This window comes from Mustela lutreola, chromosome 7 (assembly GCF_030435805.1).
Source record: "Mustela lutreola isolate mMusLut2 chromosome 7, mMusLut2.pri, whole genome shotgun sequence".
In the NCBI taxonomy this organism is placed as follows: Eukaryota; Metazoa; Chordata; class Mammalia; order Carnivora; family Mustelidae; genus Mustela; species Mustela lutreola.
The window spans coordinates 116,207,680-116,223,340 of record NC_081296.1 but is presented as its reverse complement, the minus strand read 5'-3'; the positions used below and the strand labels follow the sequence as shown (position 1 = coordinate 116,223,340).

At 37.5% G+C, this 15,661-nt stretch overlaps 1 long non-coding RNA gene across 2 annotated transcripts in view; it reads left to right on the top strand.

Annotated features, from left to right (window-relative positions):
- LOC131836662 (uncharacterized) overlaps window positions 1–14,648 on the top strand; it is an 80,934-nt gene extending 66,286 nt beyond the window's left edge. For both annotated transcript variants that reach the window (XR_009355711.1, XR_009355712.1), the window contains 2 exons: window positions 11,193–11,304; window positions 14,474–14,648. This is a non-coding gene — a long non-coding RNA (uncharacterized LOC131836662). The remainder of the gene's footprint in view (window positions 1–11,192; window positions 11,305–14,473) is intronic.
- The last annotated feature ends 1,013 nt before the right edge of the window (window positions 14,649–15,661 follow it).

Below are 15,661 nucleotides of genomic sequence, written 5' to 3'. Positions count from 1 at the left end.
ACATGGGTGCTTAACAGCAGAGAGGAATTTCATTGGTTTTCTGGTCAAGGCAGCACTTCTGTGCTCACTTGGCTGACAAGGAGAGATGCTCCCCTCTTCCTGACCACATGCCAAGCCACCCTCATCCTTAGGGGCACCTCCTGGTAACTTTGTCTCCCCTGCATGGTGCTCGTCAAGGAGGGGCCTCCCACTGTTGTCATCACCGAGCTTGGTTGGATAAAGGTGGAGTGAGGAAGTGGTCCATCCTTGTTGTTGGGTCCTTGCTGCAACTGGCTGATGACAGGTTGGTCTGTGATTTAACATACAGAGCATATCAGGAGGGAAAATGTCTTCTCAGAGTCTATTTTCTGTCCATGGTGTGTGGCCCTCTTCTGTTCTCAGCTACCTTTTTTCTTTCTTTCTTTCTTTCTTTTTTTTTTTTTTTTTTGCCTCCCCTAGGCCCTGAATTCTACCCAGGGGTTTCTCATGGATTTTAGTCTTCTGAGTTCTGTTATTTTCTTCCCGGGCATCTGCACGGCTCAGTTCAGGGATGAGAAAGCCAACACTCTGTGTGGGTCATCCTTTGCCCAGCTCTCTCTGGAAATATTCTTTTTTCATATCTTTAATTCTGCTTGGATGTTACTCAGCCCATGAGAGAGTTTAATGTTGTAATATTACAAATCAGATCTTCTGAATCTGAAGGAGTCTACTCAGTATTATGGAACCTTGATTACACTGCTTAGTAAGTAAGAAGGGAGGGTGACTGAGTTCAGAGGAGACACTCCTTTACGTGCTCATCCCGTAGCTGGGACAGATGCTTTATAATTTCTTAGATGAATAATTTAAAAAATGGTTGTGAATTGTCCCACAGTGTAAGTTGAGAAAATGTCAGTGTCAGGCTTATCACTAAACTCTGTAAGATGGGCGCTAGGAGAATCATACAGTAGAGATATTATGTCTTTTATCATAAGATCACAATAAAGTATTCTAGGTTCAAATAGGATAAGAGCAGGGCACTAGGGTGGCTCAGTGATTTAAGCCTCTGCCTTCAGCTCAGGTTGTGATCTCATGGTCCTGGGATTGAGCCCTGCATTGGGCTCTCTGCTCAGTGGGGAGCCTGTCCGACCCCGCCATCCCCCGCCTGCCTCTCTTCCTACTTGTGCTCTCTCTCTCTGTCAAATAAATAAATAAATAATGATACTAATTTAAAAAATAGGATAAGAGCTAATAAGGGCCTTTATTGCAACATGCAAATAAGCTGTCTTGAATGGTGGCAGAGGTGAAGAATGTTGACCGTTTGGTTGATTTCCCTTCCTTTCTTGAGGGGAAGATTTGATCATCTAAAGACATTGTGTGAAAGAAAACATTATAACTGCGAATCATGTCTTTACAAGAAACAATGAAAAACCTATTAAAATTGGCTTACTTGCTACATCAGCTTCTCTGTGCTGTGGAACTTCAAAATGTAATTACTGGGCTGAGCAAAGACAACGAATTAAAAAAAAAAAAAAGGCCCTACAACCAAGATAAGCACACTCCCCAGTGTTTCTTCGGTTATGTGTAATCCCCATGGCTTCCACACTATAAACAATCCTTTGCGTTTTCTAAAGCTTTATTAATATTACAGTAAATTAAATATCCTCAGAGAATGATTATTTTCTCGTAATGAGTAATAATAATTGTTCTGTGCTGACCTTCCATGGCTACATTTCTCCAAAGAATTGATGATCCCTGTATTTTTGTTATACTTTTTTGTTTATATTTGTGGTTTTTATTTTTATCCTAGGATATTTTAAATTGAGATTGTTACATATACCATATCTATGCCATTCAAGAGAATCTGTGAGACTAGAGAAAATAACATTAAACGTTAGCTGGACCATGGCTGTGCTGTCTTGGGCAGGTTAAGCAACATCTTGAATTTCCATTTCTTCATCTGTATAATAGGAATAATATACTTAATGCATGGAGTTTTTAGAAGGTTTAAAAGAGATTATGAATGTGAAAGTAGTTTTTAAAGCATGATGCAAAATATAGTTATTAGTTGTTCTAATTATTCGCAATAAGATAGTAATTACTATCATTTGAGAAACATGTTCCTATCATTTACTGAATACTCTGATTTTTAGAGCATTTCTGCCTGGACTCAACAGAATATTGGTATCAAAATACATAGTAGTGAAAGTCTTTGTTTCTACTTTGAGCTTTCATAGTTAGATTCTTTTTCATTGCTCAGAGGTATATCTCACCAGTGCAGGGACTGAGGGAAACTTTGACACTACCCTACAGACCCCACGACCCATCCTTGTTAGATCAGTCTTTTAAGGTACACAGATCTATGAGAATATTTTTCTTCATAAGCACCAGCAATTCATGCCAATGGTTTGTTTACTTTTATGAGATTTATCCAATCTGGTTGATTGATTTGTCATCAAGACTCCAACTTGGGCTTTAGACCTTATGTCCACTGATAGTTTGGGAAACTTATTTTATCACATCCTTGGGTTCTGCATTGATGGTTTGTGTTCTTCAAGTGGCCCCCCATGGAGCATATTTGCTTTTACCTGTGGTCACTGTATAAAGCAAGCACACCAAAGACTTAATAGAGTCAGTTGTCTGCCTAGAAGGTTAAAGTTGCTTTACTCCTTGAATTTGTTTGCAAGACAAATGGACTTTCAAAGATGTCTGTACCAGTACCAGTTGTTTGCTTGCATTAGACTGACCTCCCCCAAGTTCAAGCAACCTTCAGGAAGCTTCCATGAATTTTGTTGCAATGATTTAGGTTTGTGAACTCTAGAATTCTAACAATGCTTTTTAAGAAATGGTACAGGACCCATCTATCTGACATGGTTTAAGTCACTCCAAACCTGAGTGCGGTGAGATTCACAGTGTCCTAGACACAGTGCCTGGGCTAATAGTTCTGTGAATCTCTAAAGAATGTCATAATTAACTGGAAAATGAGATATTTCATGGCAGCTTCATACCCTTTCATAGCTTTCTTCTTTCTTCCATACCGTAACTTTGTATAACAGCTTCTCTCTTTGATCTGTATGTACAAAGTGTTTACATACAGAGAGATTCCATGTATTCCTTTTGAATTTAACAGGTCCTTATACTACAGGTTTCAAGTTGGTGGAATACAAATGTTTTAAATAAGTGCCTTAAAGCAAAATGTCTCAAAGAGATAGTTTCCTAGGACAGAGATACCTCAAACTGAAACAATTCATTTTCACAAGAAGAGAGCCTGGGACTATTTCAACTTCAGATCATCTTACTTGGAATTCCTCAATCTTCTCTGTGGTTTTCCAGGCACTTGTTATATGTTCTTGCCTCTAGATATTCTTTGGTATCATTTCAAATATGAGTTGGTGGCCCTCTCACCTTTTGTGAAGTCAAATTATTGTAAACTCAATAGTGGCTTCCATTCTTCTTAGACAAAGTAACCTAGCAATACCTACTAGGTTCTAGGTACTATGCTAGAGGTATTACCAACATTATCTCATTTAATCTACAGAGAAATATTGTGAAGAAATGTGTTATTGTCCATTTTATATGAATGAAAAACAGAAGGGCTCCCTGTTCAGTGGGGTGTCTGCTTCTCCCTCTACCCCTCTCCATTCTCCCTCCCCCTCTGCCTTCCCCCTGACCCCGCAACTGGCTCATGCTGTCTTAGGCTCTCTCTCTCTCAAATAAATAAATCTTCCAAAAAAAAAGAGAAAGAAATAAATCATGAAGTTATAGTAAATTATGCCAGTGTGCATCAATCTAATGTGTGTGTGTGTTTAATTACAGCCTGTCTACTTGCAAGTAAAGATTTGAAGTATCTGGAGATCACAGTATGTCTCATGCCCACTGCTGTAGAACCCACACATGGACATGACATGATTGCCTCACATGACTTTGAGAACAGAGATCTCACCTTGGGGTGTTTCCTTCTGTTGACATCTAATGCAAGGGTATCACTGTTAATAAATACAAAATGAACTTAGAAAACTCTAAACTACCATGAAATTCGGTGCTGCCCTGCTGGTGTGACTTTTTAATCCCAATGTGACCTAAAGGATGCAAATTAATTAGCACATAGTTAGCATGAGATGAATCCAGTGGTCTAGTTATAGACAGCTTTAGAAAGTGGCACCCTTGGGGCGCTTGGGTGGCTCAGGTGTTAAGCATCTGCCTTCAGCTCGAGTCATGATCCCGGGGTCCTGGAATCAAGCCCCACATTGGGCTCCCTGCTTGGCAGGGAACCTGTTTCTCCCTCTCTTACTCTTCCTGCTTCTGTTCCCTCTCTTGCTATCTCTGTCTGTCAAATAAATAAATAAAATCTTTAAAAAAATAATGAAACACTTAATAAAAATAAATAAAGTGGCACCCAGGGCCCAGTACTGGCAGTGGTCCACACTTCCTTTCTCTTGGAAGGAATAGGAATCATCAGTGCTGAACACTGGCAGGATTGGGTCTTTTCACGCTGACTCAGATTTTATATGGAAGAGAATTTTAATACCCCAGATAAACAGAGACTTGGGAAATGGTGGATTTTTTATGGATCTAAATTAGTAAAATGACAAAATAACCTGGATAATATGTGGCGCTATAAAGTTATTAAGTATCTACCTTTGCTTGAATGAGGAGGAACTGATCATGTAAAGTGTAGTAATAAAAGTCTTATGTAGAGGAAATTGTAGATGTAGATAGTTGGGTAGATCCATTGATCCATAGAGCCATTGATCCATCCATTGATCAATTGATTGCTGCACCCAACTGTCCGTCCATGTGTAACATAGCACACGTTAAAGTAGATAATGAGGCTTAAGTAATTTTTTCTCCTGTGGTCAATTGTAACAGTAAAATGGAATCAGTAATGCTACTATCTGGGTAAGGAACTCAAGACATGCAATGACTCCAGTAAGGAATTATCCTGGCTTTAGCTTCTTTTGTGCTTATGTATCTTCATTAGCGAACAATGGTATCCATATCTTTACAACTATCAGAGAGTCAGGAATCAGAAACTGTACTTTAACTCTTATTTTCCCCACATGTAAAATGAAAGGGCAAATTAGATGATCTCAAAGATCCTTGTAAACATTACAGGATAAGTGGAAAGAATTGGTTTTTAAATTTGACTTGTGTTGGAATCCTGGCTTCATTCCTTTCTAGTTATATAACTCCTCTGTGCCTTAGCTTTTTTTTCCCCCTGTAAAATGAGAGTGTAATATTATTTCATATGGTTAATGGGAATATTAAATTACAATAACAAAAAGAGCTTAGCACATTATAGATAAGCAAGGGATATTTTCCCTCACTTTTTAGGACTATAGGGACTGATTGAGATACTAAAAGTTAGCTATTATTCTTGCTCTTGATTTTAATGGTTCGGATGAAACTGTTAAAAACGTATGAGATTACATGGGTCAATAGGCAGTTGCATTCCTATAAGCCATGGTTAGGAGAGAAATAACTCACACAGCTGCTGTGGAAATTAAATAAATGAGATATTTTAAAGTGATTTATTGATTCCTCCATATCTGTGTGCTGACATTGTGCTGGGTGTATACTGATGGGCAAACCCAGATGAGGCTCCTGCCATCAGGAGAGTGGGGAGACCATTATTATTCTAGGGAACACACTGAAGGAACACTATGTGGCCCCTTCTCTTGGGAGAATGGATCCCCATTGATTCCTAAGAAATACTGAGTATGGTAGGCATCCCCTTCCTGGGTGGTGAATCAGAGGTAGTGCAAGTAAAGTGAAGTGCCTTTGATGCAGGAAACCGGAGTTCACACAAGGTTCTTTTCACCCCAGTTTATCACGAAGATACCTGTGAGCTGATAAAATAAAGTAGCCAAGAACTAAGAGATTTGGGGAGACTCTGCTTCCTTGTGGGCTGCCATGGTCTCTTTGCTTGTAGTGTCTTGTTTCTCTCTGTGAGATTTTTGCCTCGTAGTGTTTGATTTCCATGACCTACCGTGGCCCTGACAATATATCATGGTTTGGTTTCAGCTTCTGCTCACCAGCTACTTCATTATCTTCTTAAGGCCTAATTAAATTTTCCAAAGGAGTCAACTTGGATTATCTCTCCTTTTTGCTCCAAGTCATACCAAAGTCCCTGACCAGTGTGGACACTGCTCCTGAGTTGGGTGCCCATTCTTCATCCTATCAGTTGTGGCCAGGGCTGCTGGACTGACTTTCAGCAGGAGTAGTGAATAGCAGAGGCCCTGGGTGGAGGGCGGGTGGGGGAGGGGGGGTGTCCACTGTGATTTATCAAGACTCAGCATAGAGCTTGGATAAAATATTTGTTCAGACCATCTGATTTCTATACTCCCCAAACAGCCTTCTGTTAACTTGCATGTCTTTTCAGGCATCTACCTCACTTTGGGAACACCTACCTGACTTTGGAAACATTATGAATTGAATGGTTGTTGGAACATAATGGTCACTTTGTTGGAAATCAGTACATGGGTATTTGATCTGTAGTTTCATCTCTTGTTGGTCAGTGACCACCAATCTGGTTCACTTCATGTGTAATGACAAAACTAAATATGTAACACCTGTTAGAATGGCAAAAATTAAAAAAAAAACACAAGAAGCAACAAATGTTGATAAGGATGTGGAGAAAAAAATGAATCCTTGTGCACTGATGGTGGGAATGCAAATTGATGCAGCCACTGTGGAAAACATTTTGGAGGCTCAAAAAGATATATGCACCCCTTTGTTTATTGCAGCATTATTTGCAATTGCCAAGATGTGAAAGCTACCCACGTATCCCTTAATAGATGCATGGCTGCAGAAGATGTGGTATATATACAATGGAATATTACTCAGCCATAAAAGGAAGGAAATCTTGCTATCTGTAACATGGATGGACCTAGAAGGTATAATACTAAGTGAAATAAGTCAGAGAAAGACAAATACCATAATACTTCGCTCATATGTGGAATTTAAGAAACAAATGAACAAACAAACTGGAAAAGAAACAAACAAAAAAAACACACTCCAATGCAGAGAACAAACTGGTGGTTTCCAGAGGGGATTAAGAGTACACTTATCTTGATGATCACTAAGATATGTACAGGATTGTTGAATCATTATATTATATACTTGAAACTATATAACACTGTATGTTAGTAATAGTTGAATAAAAAAAATTTTAAAAAGAAGCACCCAAATGTATAAAGTGGAAGACAACATGCTGGGATGGTAACTTCTCCAAGAACCAGATTCACTGCTGGAATCTTAAGTCTTTAACCTCCAGTATTAGAGAATGGGCACACAATTTCAGTTCAAATTTGAGAATTAATTTGTTGGTATATAATGCCCCAAATTATTTCCTTATAAAAAATAGTACAGAATAGACAGATAAAATATAGAAAATAAAAATAGCTATAAAACTGTTCCTGAACAATAGCCAAATGTTTAAATTTTTAAGTACATCCCTCCCAAAAGGGGATAAGAAAGTGTGCAAAATATATGTAATGCTACATTTATAAAAATGGGATTATACTGTTCATACTTTTGTAGTCTATTTACCTTACAATATTTTTAAATTTTATTTCCATTTCTCTAAATGGTCTTCTACCATATATGTAATGACATCCTTCCATATAAACAAAACACATACCTCCTAAATTGTTGGGCAATTAATTGTTATTACAGACAATATCACAGTGAACTATTTTAGCTAAATATCTGCCACTCTCCACAAGGACTCCTTTGGGGGCACCTAGTTGATTTGGTTGATGCCCTGCCCAGACTCCCTTTCCTAGACCAATGTATCTGTCCCCCAGCTGCTGCATTTTTGACTGCTAATGACTCATAGCTGCTCCCTTTCACCAGCTAGATAACAGCTCCCAGATAATGGGAACCTACTTGTCAAGGTTACAACTCCAGGGCTGGAGGCAGCTGCAGTCTAAGATCAACTAAGACCATCCTTCTTGATTCCAGGTAGGGACGATTCTGCAGGGGCAATTTAGGCTCTTGCTTGACTCTTTTCTCCTCTAGAACTACAGTCTCATTTCCTTAAAGGTTTTCCTGAAGAGCACTTCCTCAATATATTATATGCACTAGAATCCAAGACTCTGGGGAATATGACTTGAGAAAATGATGAGGACCTATGTGGAACGTATAAAGAAGGGCATATGGAAAGGACCACTGATTTTTTGGAATGACATCTTTATTGAGAATGAAATTCACACACCGTACAATCCATCCTTTTAAAAGGGAAAGAAAAAAAAACCCAAGGGTTCAAAAATATTCACAGATATATGTGCCCATCAAGACAATTTGAGAACATTTCCTCACCCTAGAAAGAAACCTCTTACACTTTAGCTGCAGTCATCCCTTCACCCCGGCCCCAGGCAAGCACCGATCTCTCTGCAGCCTCTACAGCTTTGTCTTACTTGGATATGCCACATAGATGGAATGATATGATAGGTGGTCTTTTGTGACTGGCTTCTATCACTTAGCGTAATGTTTTCTCTTTTCAAGGTTCATCCATGTTCATATTAAAATTTCATCAGTTGCCCGGTATTGATCTTCATAGCTATGTTTTCTTCATTCTAATCCAAATTCATGCAGTGCATTGACACATTTAGGGTTGCTGTGATTTCTTGGCAAATCGATCTGTTTAACATTATGGAATGTTCCTCAAATTCATATATTTTAAAAAGTTATTATATATTGTTATTGAATTTAGAAGCTCCATATATTACTCTGGATGCAAGTTCTTTGTCAGAAATACGTCTTGCAAATGTTGTTTTCTAGCATATGGCTTGTCTATTCATTTTCTTGATAGTATTTTAATTTTATTTTTTTAAGACTTATTTACTTATTTGAGAGAGATTGAAATTGAGTGTGGGGAGGAGCAGAAGGAGAGGGACAAGTAGTCTCTGTGCTCACAGGGCTCAGTCTCAGGACCCTGAGATCATGACCTGAGCCAAAACCAAGATTCAGATGCTTAACCGAATGAGCCGCTGAGGTGCCCTGATATCTTATTTTAAAGTTTTTATTTTAATTCCAGTTAACGTTCTTGATAGTATCTTTTGATGAGAAGTACTTTTAACATGATAAAAGTAAAGACTTTTGCTTTATCATATATATTTTAGAAAGAGCTCATTGGTTTCTGCAAAACACCTGCTGGAATTATAATCAAAATTGTATTGAATATCTAGATCAATTTGGATATAATCGACATCTTAACAACATTATTTCTAATACCTGAACGTGATATCTTGCTCTATTTATTTAGGTCTTCCTTAATCTCAGCATTATTTTTGAAAAGATTTTATGTATGTATGTATGTATCTTTTTAGAGCGCAAGTCAGGAAAGGGGCAAAAGGAGAGGGAGGGAAAGACTCTCCAGGAGACGCTGTGTTGAGCATGGAGCCTGATAGGAAGCTCAGTCTCATGACCCCGAGATCACGACTGAGCCAAGTCCGTGGCTAAATTAACTGCGCCACCCAGGCACCCCAATCTCAGCCTTCTTTTAAGTTCTCCTTGTAGTATTTTGTTAAATACATTTCTAATTGTTGATTTTGAATGTTATTGTGATACTAAAAAAAATTTCCCAATGGTTTGCTGCTAGCATATTCATCTTATTTTTGTATACGGACACTCTATCCAGAGGCCTTACTGAATTCATTTAGGATCTAAGGATTTTTTACCTAACTAGTCATGTAATCTGTGAAGAGAGAATGTTTTACTTCTTTCCTTCCAAACTTTATGCTTTGTATTTTCTTTTTATGTCTTTTTTCTCTGGTTAGGACCTTCATAAAATGTTGAATAGATGTAGTCAGAATGGACATCCTTGTCTTAGTCTTGAACTTGGAGAGAAAATATTCAATATTTTACAATGACATACGATGTTAGATGTCTCAGTTTCCCCTCATTAAGTTAAAAAAGTTCCTTTCTGTTTCTACTTTTAGAAATTGCACATTTATTACATATATGGATGTTGAATTTTGTTAAATTCTCTTTTTCCCATCAAGTTAAATGAGCATATGGTTTTCTTCCTTTTTTCTTTTAGCATGATGAATTGCCTCAGCTGATTTTGAATATTAAAACAAACACATTTTGGGGGTATATTGCACTGGGTCATGCAGTATTTTCCTATGTTTTGCTGAATTTCATTTGCTAGTGTTTTCTTAAGGAATTTTGCCATTGTTTTTCTAAAGAATGTTGGGCTTGATAAAGCTAAGAAGGACAAATTAGAGGTCATAAATTTGAAACTAATGATTTCAAAAGCCATGAGGAAATTGTTGAAAGTTTTGACAACTTGTATGTATTTATACATAAAGAAAAACAAAGGCAAATTGTCATACAGATTAAATTCACACAGAATAAAACTACCACTTGAGGGCTTTTTCTTTATTGTCTGTCCTGGTAACAGAGATTTCTTTTATTAATAAGTTGTTCTTACTCTGTGCTTTTCAAATATTCTTAAATTACTTTGAAAAAAGGATTATTTATTTTTTAAAGTTAAATATATTAATAGCTATGGTTTCTTATTTTTAAATATTGCATGTAATTATTTCTTGTCTTTGGATATTAATGACTTATATGCTCTTATCATTTCTAAAAAGCCTTTGCCTTTCTCTAAATCAATCAAATTTATAATAAGATTATTAAGGTGACCTTTATGTTTGGATAATCTGTTGAGTTTTCTGGTATGGCCACCAGGAAACTCAGAGATTTCCTTCTCCTATATACATAAAAAAAAAAAAAAGTGAATAGAAAGAATTATTTCTTGGTGTTCTCTATATTTTAATTAATTCAAAATGTTGTGAGAGTTCTTTTGTTTACCAAACATAGAATAAAAGAATGATACAGGGAATCAACTCAAAAGAAAATTTTGGTCTTCTTAGGCTATCTATGTTGATATAAATAGATCTTGGTGACCATATCTTTCATACTGAAAGAAACATCATGTTCATGTACAAAAACTGACAGTATTTACAGAATGTTTTATTTCTCAGTTTTAATACTCTTGCCAATCAGGGACAATCATAATATAGTTATATGGGATAAATTAACAGCTTAGGGATTTGTCAATTTTCTCACCTTTCATAATATATCATCTTTCTCCCAGTATAATCAGTGCCTAAATCTTTACAAAATTGATTATGTGTTATAGCTTAGTGGAAGGTTCCATTCTCTTCCATTTAGTATTGTTAGTTATTATAATAAGTTAACAGATAATTTGTTTTTGTCATTCACAGGGGCTTCTCCTGCTTCTTTATATTCATCTAACTGCCTCTGAAGTAAGGTCAAGACCTGGAATGTGTCTTCTGGAAGGAACACCTAAAGAATCTGACTAAGGGACTGTAACAGGTGTTCTTTCTCTTTTCCCTCCCTTTTAAGATATTCACTCTTGGACAAACTATGACCATGTTGTGAGGAAGTTGGGCCATATAGGTGTTCTGGTAAGCATCTGCAGCTAGGGTCTCAGCCCAAGGCCAGCATTTAACCACTGGGCAAGTGAATGAGCAAACCTTCAAATGATCCCAATCCCAGTCCTTCAAGTCATCTCAGCTAATGACCAGTAAAGTGGAGATGAGTTGTCTTTACCAAGGCCTGTTCAGATTTCAGGTTCATGAGGAAACTAGGTATCATTTTGAGCTACTTCATTTTGGAATAATTTGTTATGCTATCATCATAGCTGGAATTGATTTTAGTTCTGGAACACAGTAACTGGAACAGTTAATATAGGGGATATATTTATAGGTATCGCTGAAATCACCACCACCAACAGTGACTGGGAGTCAAGATTTCCAGAACTATTTGGGTTCAGAAGCAGAAAACAATAGCTACAGGTTGCTTTCTTCCCATATCATTGACATAAGTCTCCCAGATTCCAAGAGCCAGTGCTCTTTGCACATTTTTATGTTTTATCCTCTTTTTTTTTTTAAATTATCATACCTTTGTAGAAAACTCTGTTCTTTAGTTACAGTACTCCCAAATTGTTTATCTTTGGCAAATATGAGATATGTGACCAATTTTTCAAATGCAGCAAAGTTATCCTGGGATTAGATATTTTCTACTGGGAATTTAAAATGAATCATCTGTAAGTTGATTGAAAGTTGGACATCTAGATCAAGAGCTGGGAATTAGAACTTTTGGATAGGGGCGCCTGGGTGGCTCAGTGGGTTTAGCTGTTGCCTTTGGCTCAGGTCATGATCCCAGGGTCCTGGGATCGAGCCCTGCATCGGGCTCTCCCTTCAGGAGGGAGCCTGCTTCCTCCTCCTCTCTCTCTGCCTGCTTGTCATCTCCCTCTGTCAAATAAATAAATAAAACCTTTAAAAAAAAACAGAAAAAAACTTTTGGATAGATTTATCTTAATTTTCTCTTGTGGAGGAAAAGGGAGGATTTTTTTCCCCTATATATTTATGTGACAGATTATAATCTTGTTCACAGTATATGAATGTAGAGTATACCTGTAGCAATCTTTGTCTTGTGTGGCTGGTTTATCACTTCTTTCATTCAGTGTTTTCACTGCATAAGAAATCTTTTGGTTGCAAGTGACAGAAAATATAATTCAAACTATTTTAAACAATCAAGGCAATGATAGGTTACCCTAACAGATAATCAGATCTAGAACTTAAGAATGCATGTGTTCCAGTCCAGTTGGAAGCTCTATCGACCCATTATAGCTCCAGGCTCTGCTTTCTAGGTACCAAATGGCTGTTTTAATTCTAGGTTTCCTAACCTAAAATTAGATTCTAATTCTAGAATTAGAATTCTACCAATTCTAGGTATTCGTTCATACCTAGAATTCATGATCTACCAACTAGGGTGAGAGAGAGAAAGCTTCTACTTCCCAGGAGTGTTTGATAAAATCCTTTTACATCTCTTTGGTTCTAAGTAACGTGGTCATATTTATTTATTTATTTTTTAAAGATTTTTAAAATTTATTTGACAGAGAGAGATCATAAGCAGGCAGAGAGGCAGGCAGAGAGGAGGAAGCAGGCTCCCTGCTGAGCAGAGAGCCCGATGCAGGACTCGATCCCAGGACTCTGAGATCATGACCTGAGCCGAAGGCAGCGGCTTAACCCACTGAGCCACCGAGGTGCCCCTTTGTGGTCATATTTAAACCAATCACTGTGGACAAAGTGATTGTGGATGCTAATTGACTTAAGCCTAGTAGACTCCTCTTCTGGAATTGGTAGTGCACTGGGGTCAAGGCCTCTGCACCATGTGACTGAGACTGGGAGATGGAGGCTGTCAAAGGGACTTCGGGGCTACCAAGGATTACATTTTCAGAGAGGGAGCAAACAAATGTCTAGACATCTACTGAGTATTTACCCTATACCTGGCACTATAGTGCTAAATGCTCTTTGTGTGGCAGTCCTACTGGCTCTTTTCCTGTTTTACAGGTGGAATCTTGCTAAAAGAGAATGCAGGCAAGGTAGGAAGGGCATATTCTTGTATGCATGTGCATATTTATGTAGGTATGTATTATTTCTTTATTATTTGTCTGAGTCTGCTAAGAAAGACATGTTGTTAACATTATCCTGAGTATTGTTGAGAAGAAATAAGCTTGCTTGTAATTTAGAATAGAGTCTTTTTACTTCACTTTTGTTACCATGGGCAGCTGCCTTATGTTAGGTGTTTGCTCAGTTAAGTCCCTTAGGAAGCCACCTTTTCTTTAGTTAGGTGGTGCTGTTTCCTTCCATATGGAGTATAATTTAAGGGAGAATGGATTTCAAGCATGTCTCAAAGTGAGAAATTTTGAATGTGACATACAGGAAAATGTTTTTTATTATTATTACTTTTAATTTAAATTCAATTTGCCAATGTATAATACATCCTTGTTTTTTGGTGTAGTGTTCAGTAATTCATTAGTTGCGTGTAACATCCAGTGCTCATCATGTCACATAAAATATTTTTTAGATCTTGTAGGTTATCTTAGCTTTTTAATCCCTTATTTTATTTGAGCCTGATTTACCTCATTGCATATAAGACAAAGTGATTTGAGAAGATATTAATAGATTATAATGCTCTATTATGTTATAAATAAAAATCTCACTTTCTGGAAATTTTATTTTGAATACTCATTTCTGGATTGCATAGGTACTAAACTGAAGATATCATCGTTTCTTTGCTTCATTTTGGTCAATTTATATATATTTTGAATATAAAGCATAAAAGTAAACGTCATGCGGTATTAATCATTTTATAAGACAAGTACTCTTCTTTATATGATTATTCTTATAAGTATTTGGTAAGATATTTCTGAATACCTGGTTCATATTTTACAAAGGAAATTTAAGAAGCATCAATAATAAATCACAAAATAAATAGGAATCTTATCACTGACATTTTAATCTGTGGATCTTATGATAGCCTGAATTGTGTCCCCTCAAAACTCACACGTTGAAGTTATAACACCCAGTTCCTAAGAATATGACTGTGTGTACAGCTAGGCCCTTTGAAAAGGTGATGAAGTGAAATGAGGCTTTGTACGGTGGGCCCTCAAGTAATCAGACTGGTATCTACACAGAGACAACAGGGATGCCTGCACAGAGGAAACACCATGTGACGATGTGACAGACAGGCACCCATCAGCAAGCCCAGTGGAGAGGCCTCAGGAGGAGCCAAACCTGCCGACTGACACCTTGATCTCGGATTGCCAGCCTCCAGAATTATGAGCAAATAAATTTCTGTTATTTAAGCTTCTCAGTCTGTGGTACTTTATTGTGGCAGCTCTAGCAAAGGATTATAATCTTCTATAAATGTGTGTGGAAAGCCAGGTCAGGGAGTAAGATGGGTTCATCGATGCCTCCTCATCATCTGACTAGAATCTGGCCCGGAGAAGGTGCACGGGAAGGGTTTGTGGAGTTGACATGAGTAAACACACACTGTTTTGATCGTGTCAGAGGCAGAGCAGCTGGCTGCCAGCCTGGCACTTTCTGGCTTCCACCTGAAATTTCCAGACTGTTGTTTGGTTCTTTCTAAGTGAAAGTGGTTGTTTTTGTTCTTTCTGATTATAAAGAAAGATGTAAAAACATACACATATAGAAACGCATGTTCACTGTAAAAATAATCTATTGATGGGCTAAAGTATGAAAAAGAAAGTAAAATTCACTGAGAATTCCCCCAGTCAAAGTAACCACTATTTAAACTTTGATATATGTATATTTCTCAAGACGTTTTTGGGGGGAAGGCAGGGAGCCAGTATTGTTGTTAATTTCTCTCTCTCTCTAACAAGTACATGATATGATTATATAGTGTGTGTTGTTTTGTAAAATCCCTTTTCCATATAATTTGAATATCTTTCATACTAGAAAATAAATGTAGATTTATAGTAGCAATTTCTAGGGGGTGACTTATATTTCACTTAAGGAATGTGTAATAGCTTCTTTAAGTCTAGTCCCAACTATGGATAGTTAGCTTGTTTCTGGTGTTTTCCTCCCGTGAATAGAGCTGTGAGGATTTAGTCTTTTTGCTGTGGTTCTTATCTCATTTTCCCTCCTTCTACTTGCCAACTCTTTACTTGCCAAGGACAGGAAGCAAATAGAACATCATGCCATTCAACCCTTGTGGGGAATTGTGGAACTAGTAATGTAGAGGCAGAGGTCACGTAGACACCTTTAGAGGAAATCCTTGCAGAATTCCCTCGCTTGGGAAATCTCCATCTGCTCTCCGGAACCCAAACCTCTCCGGCGAGCTCCAGACTTGGCACCGCACA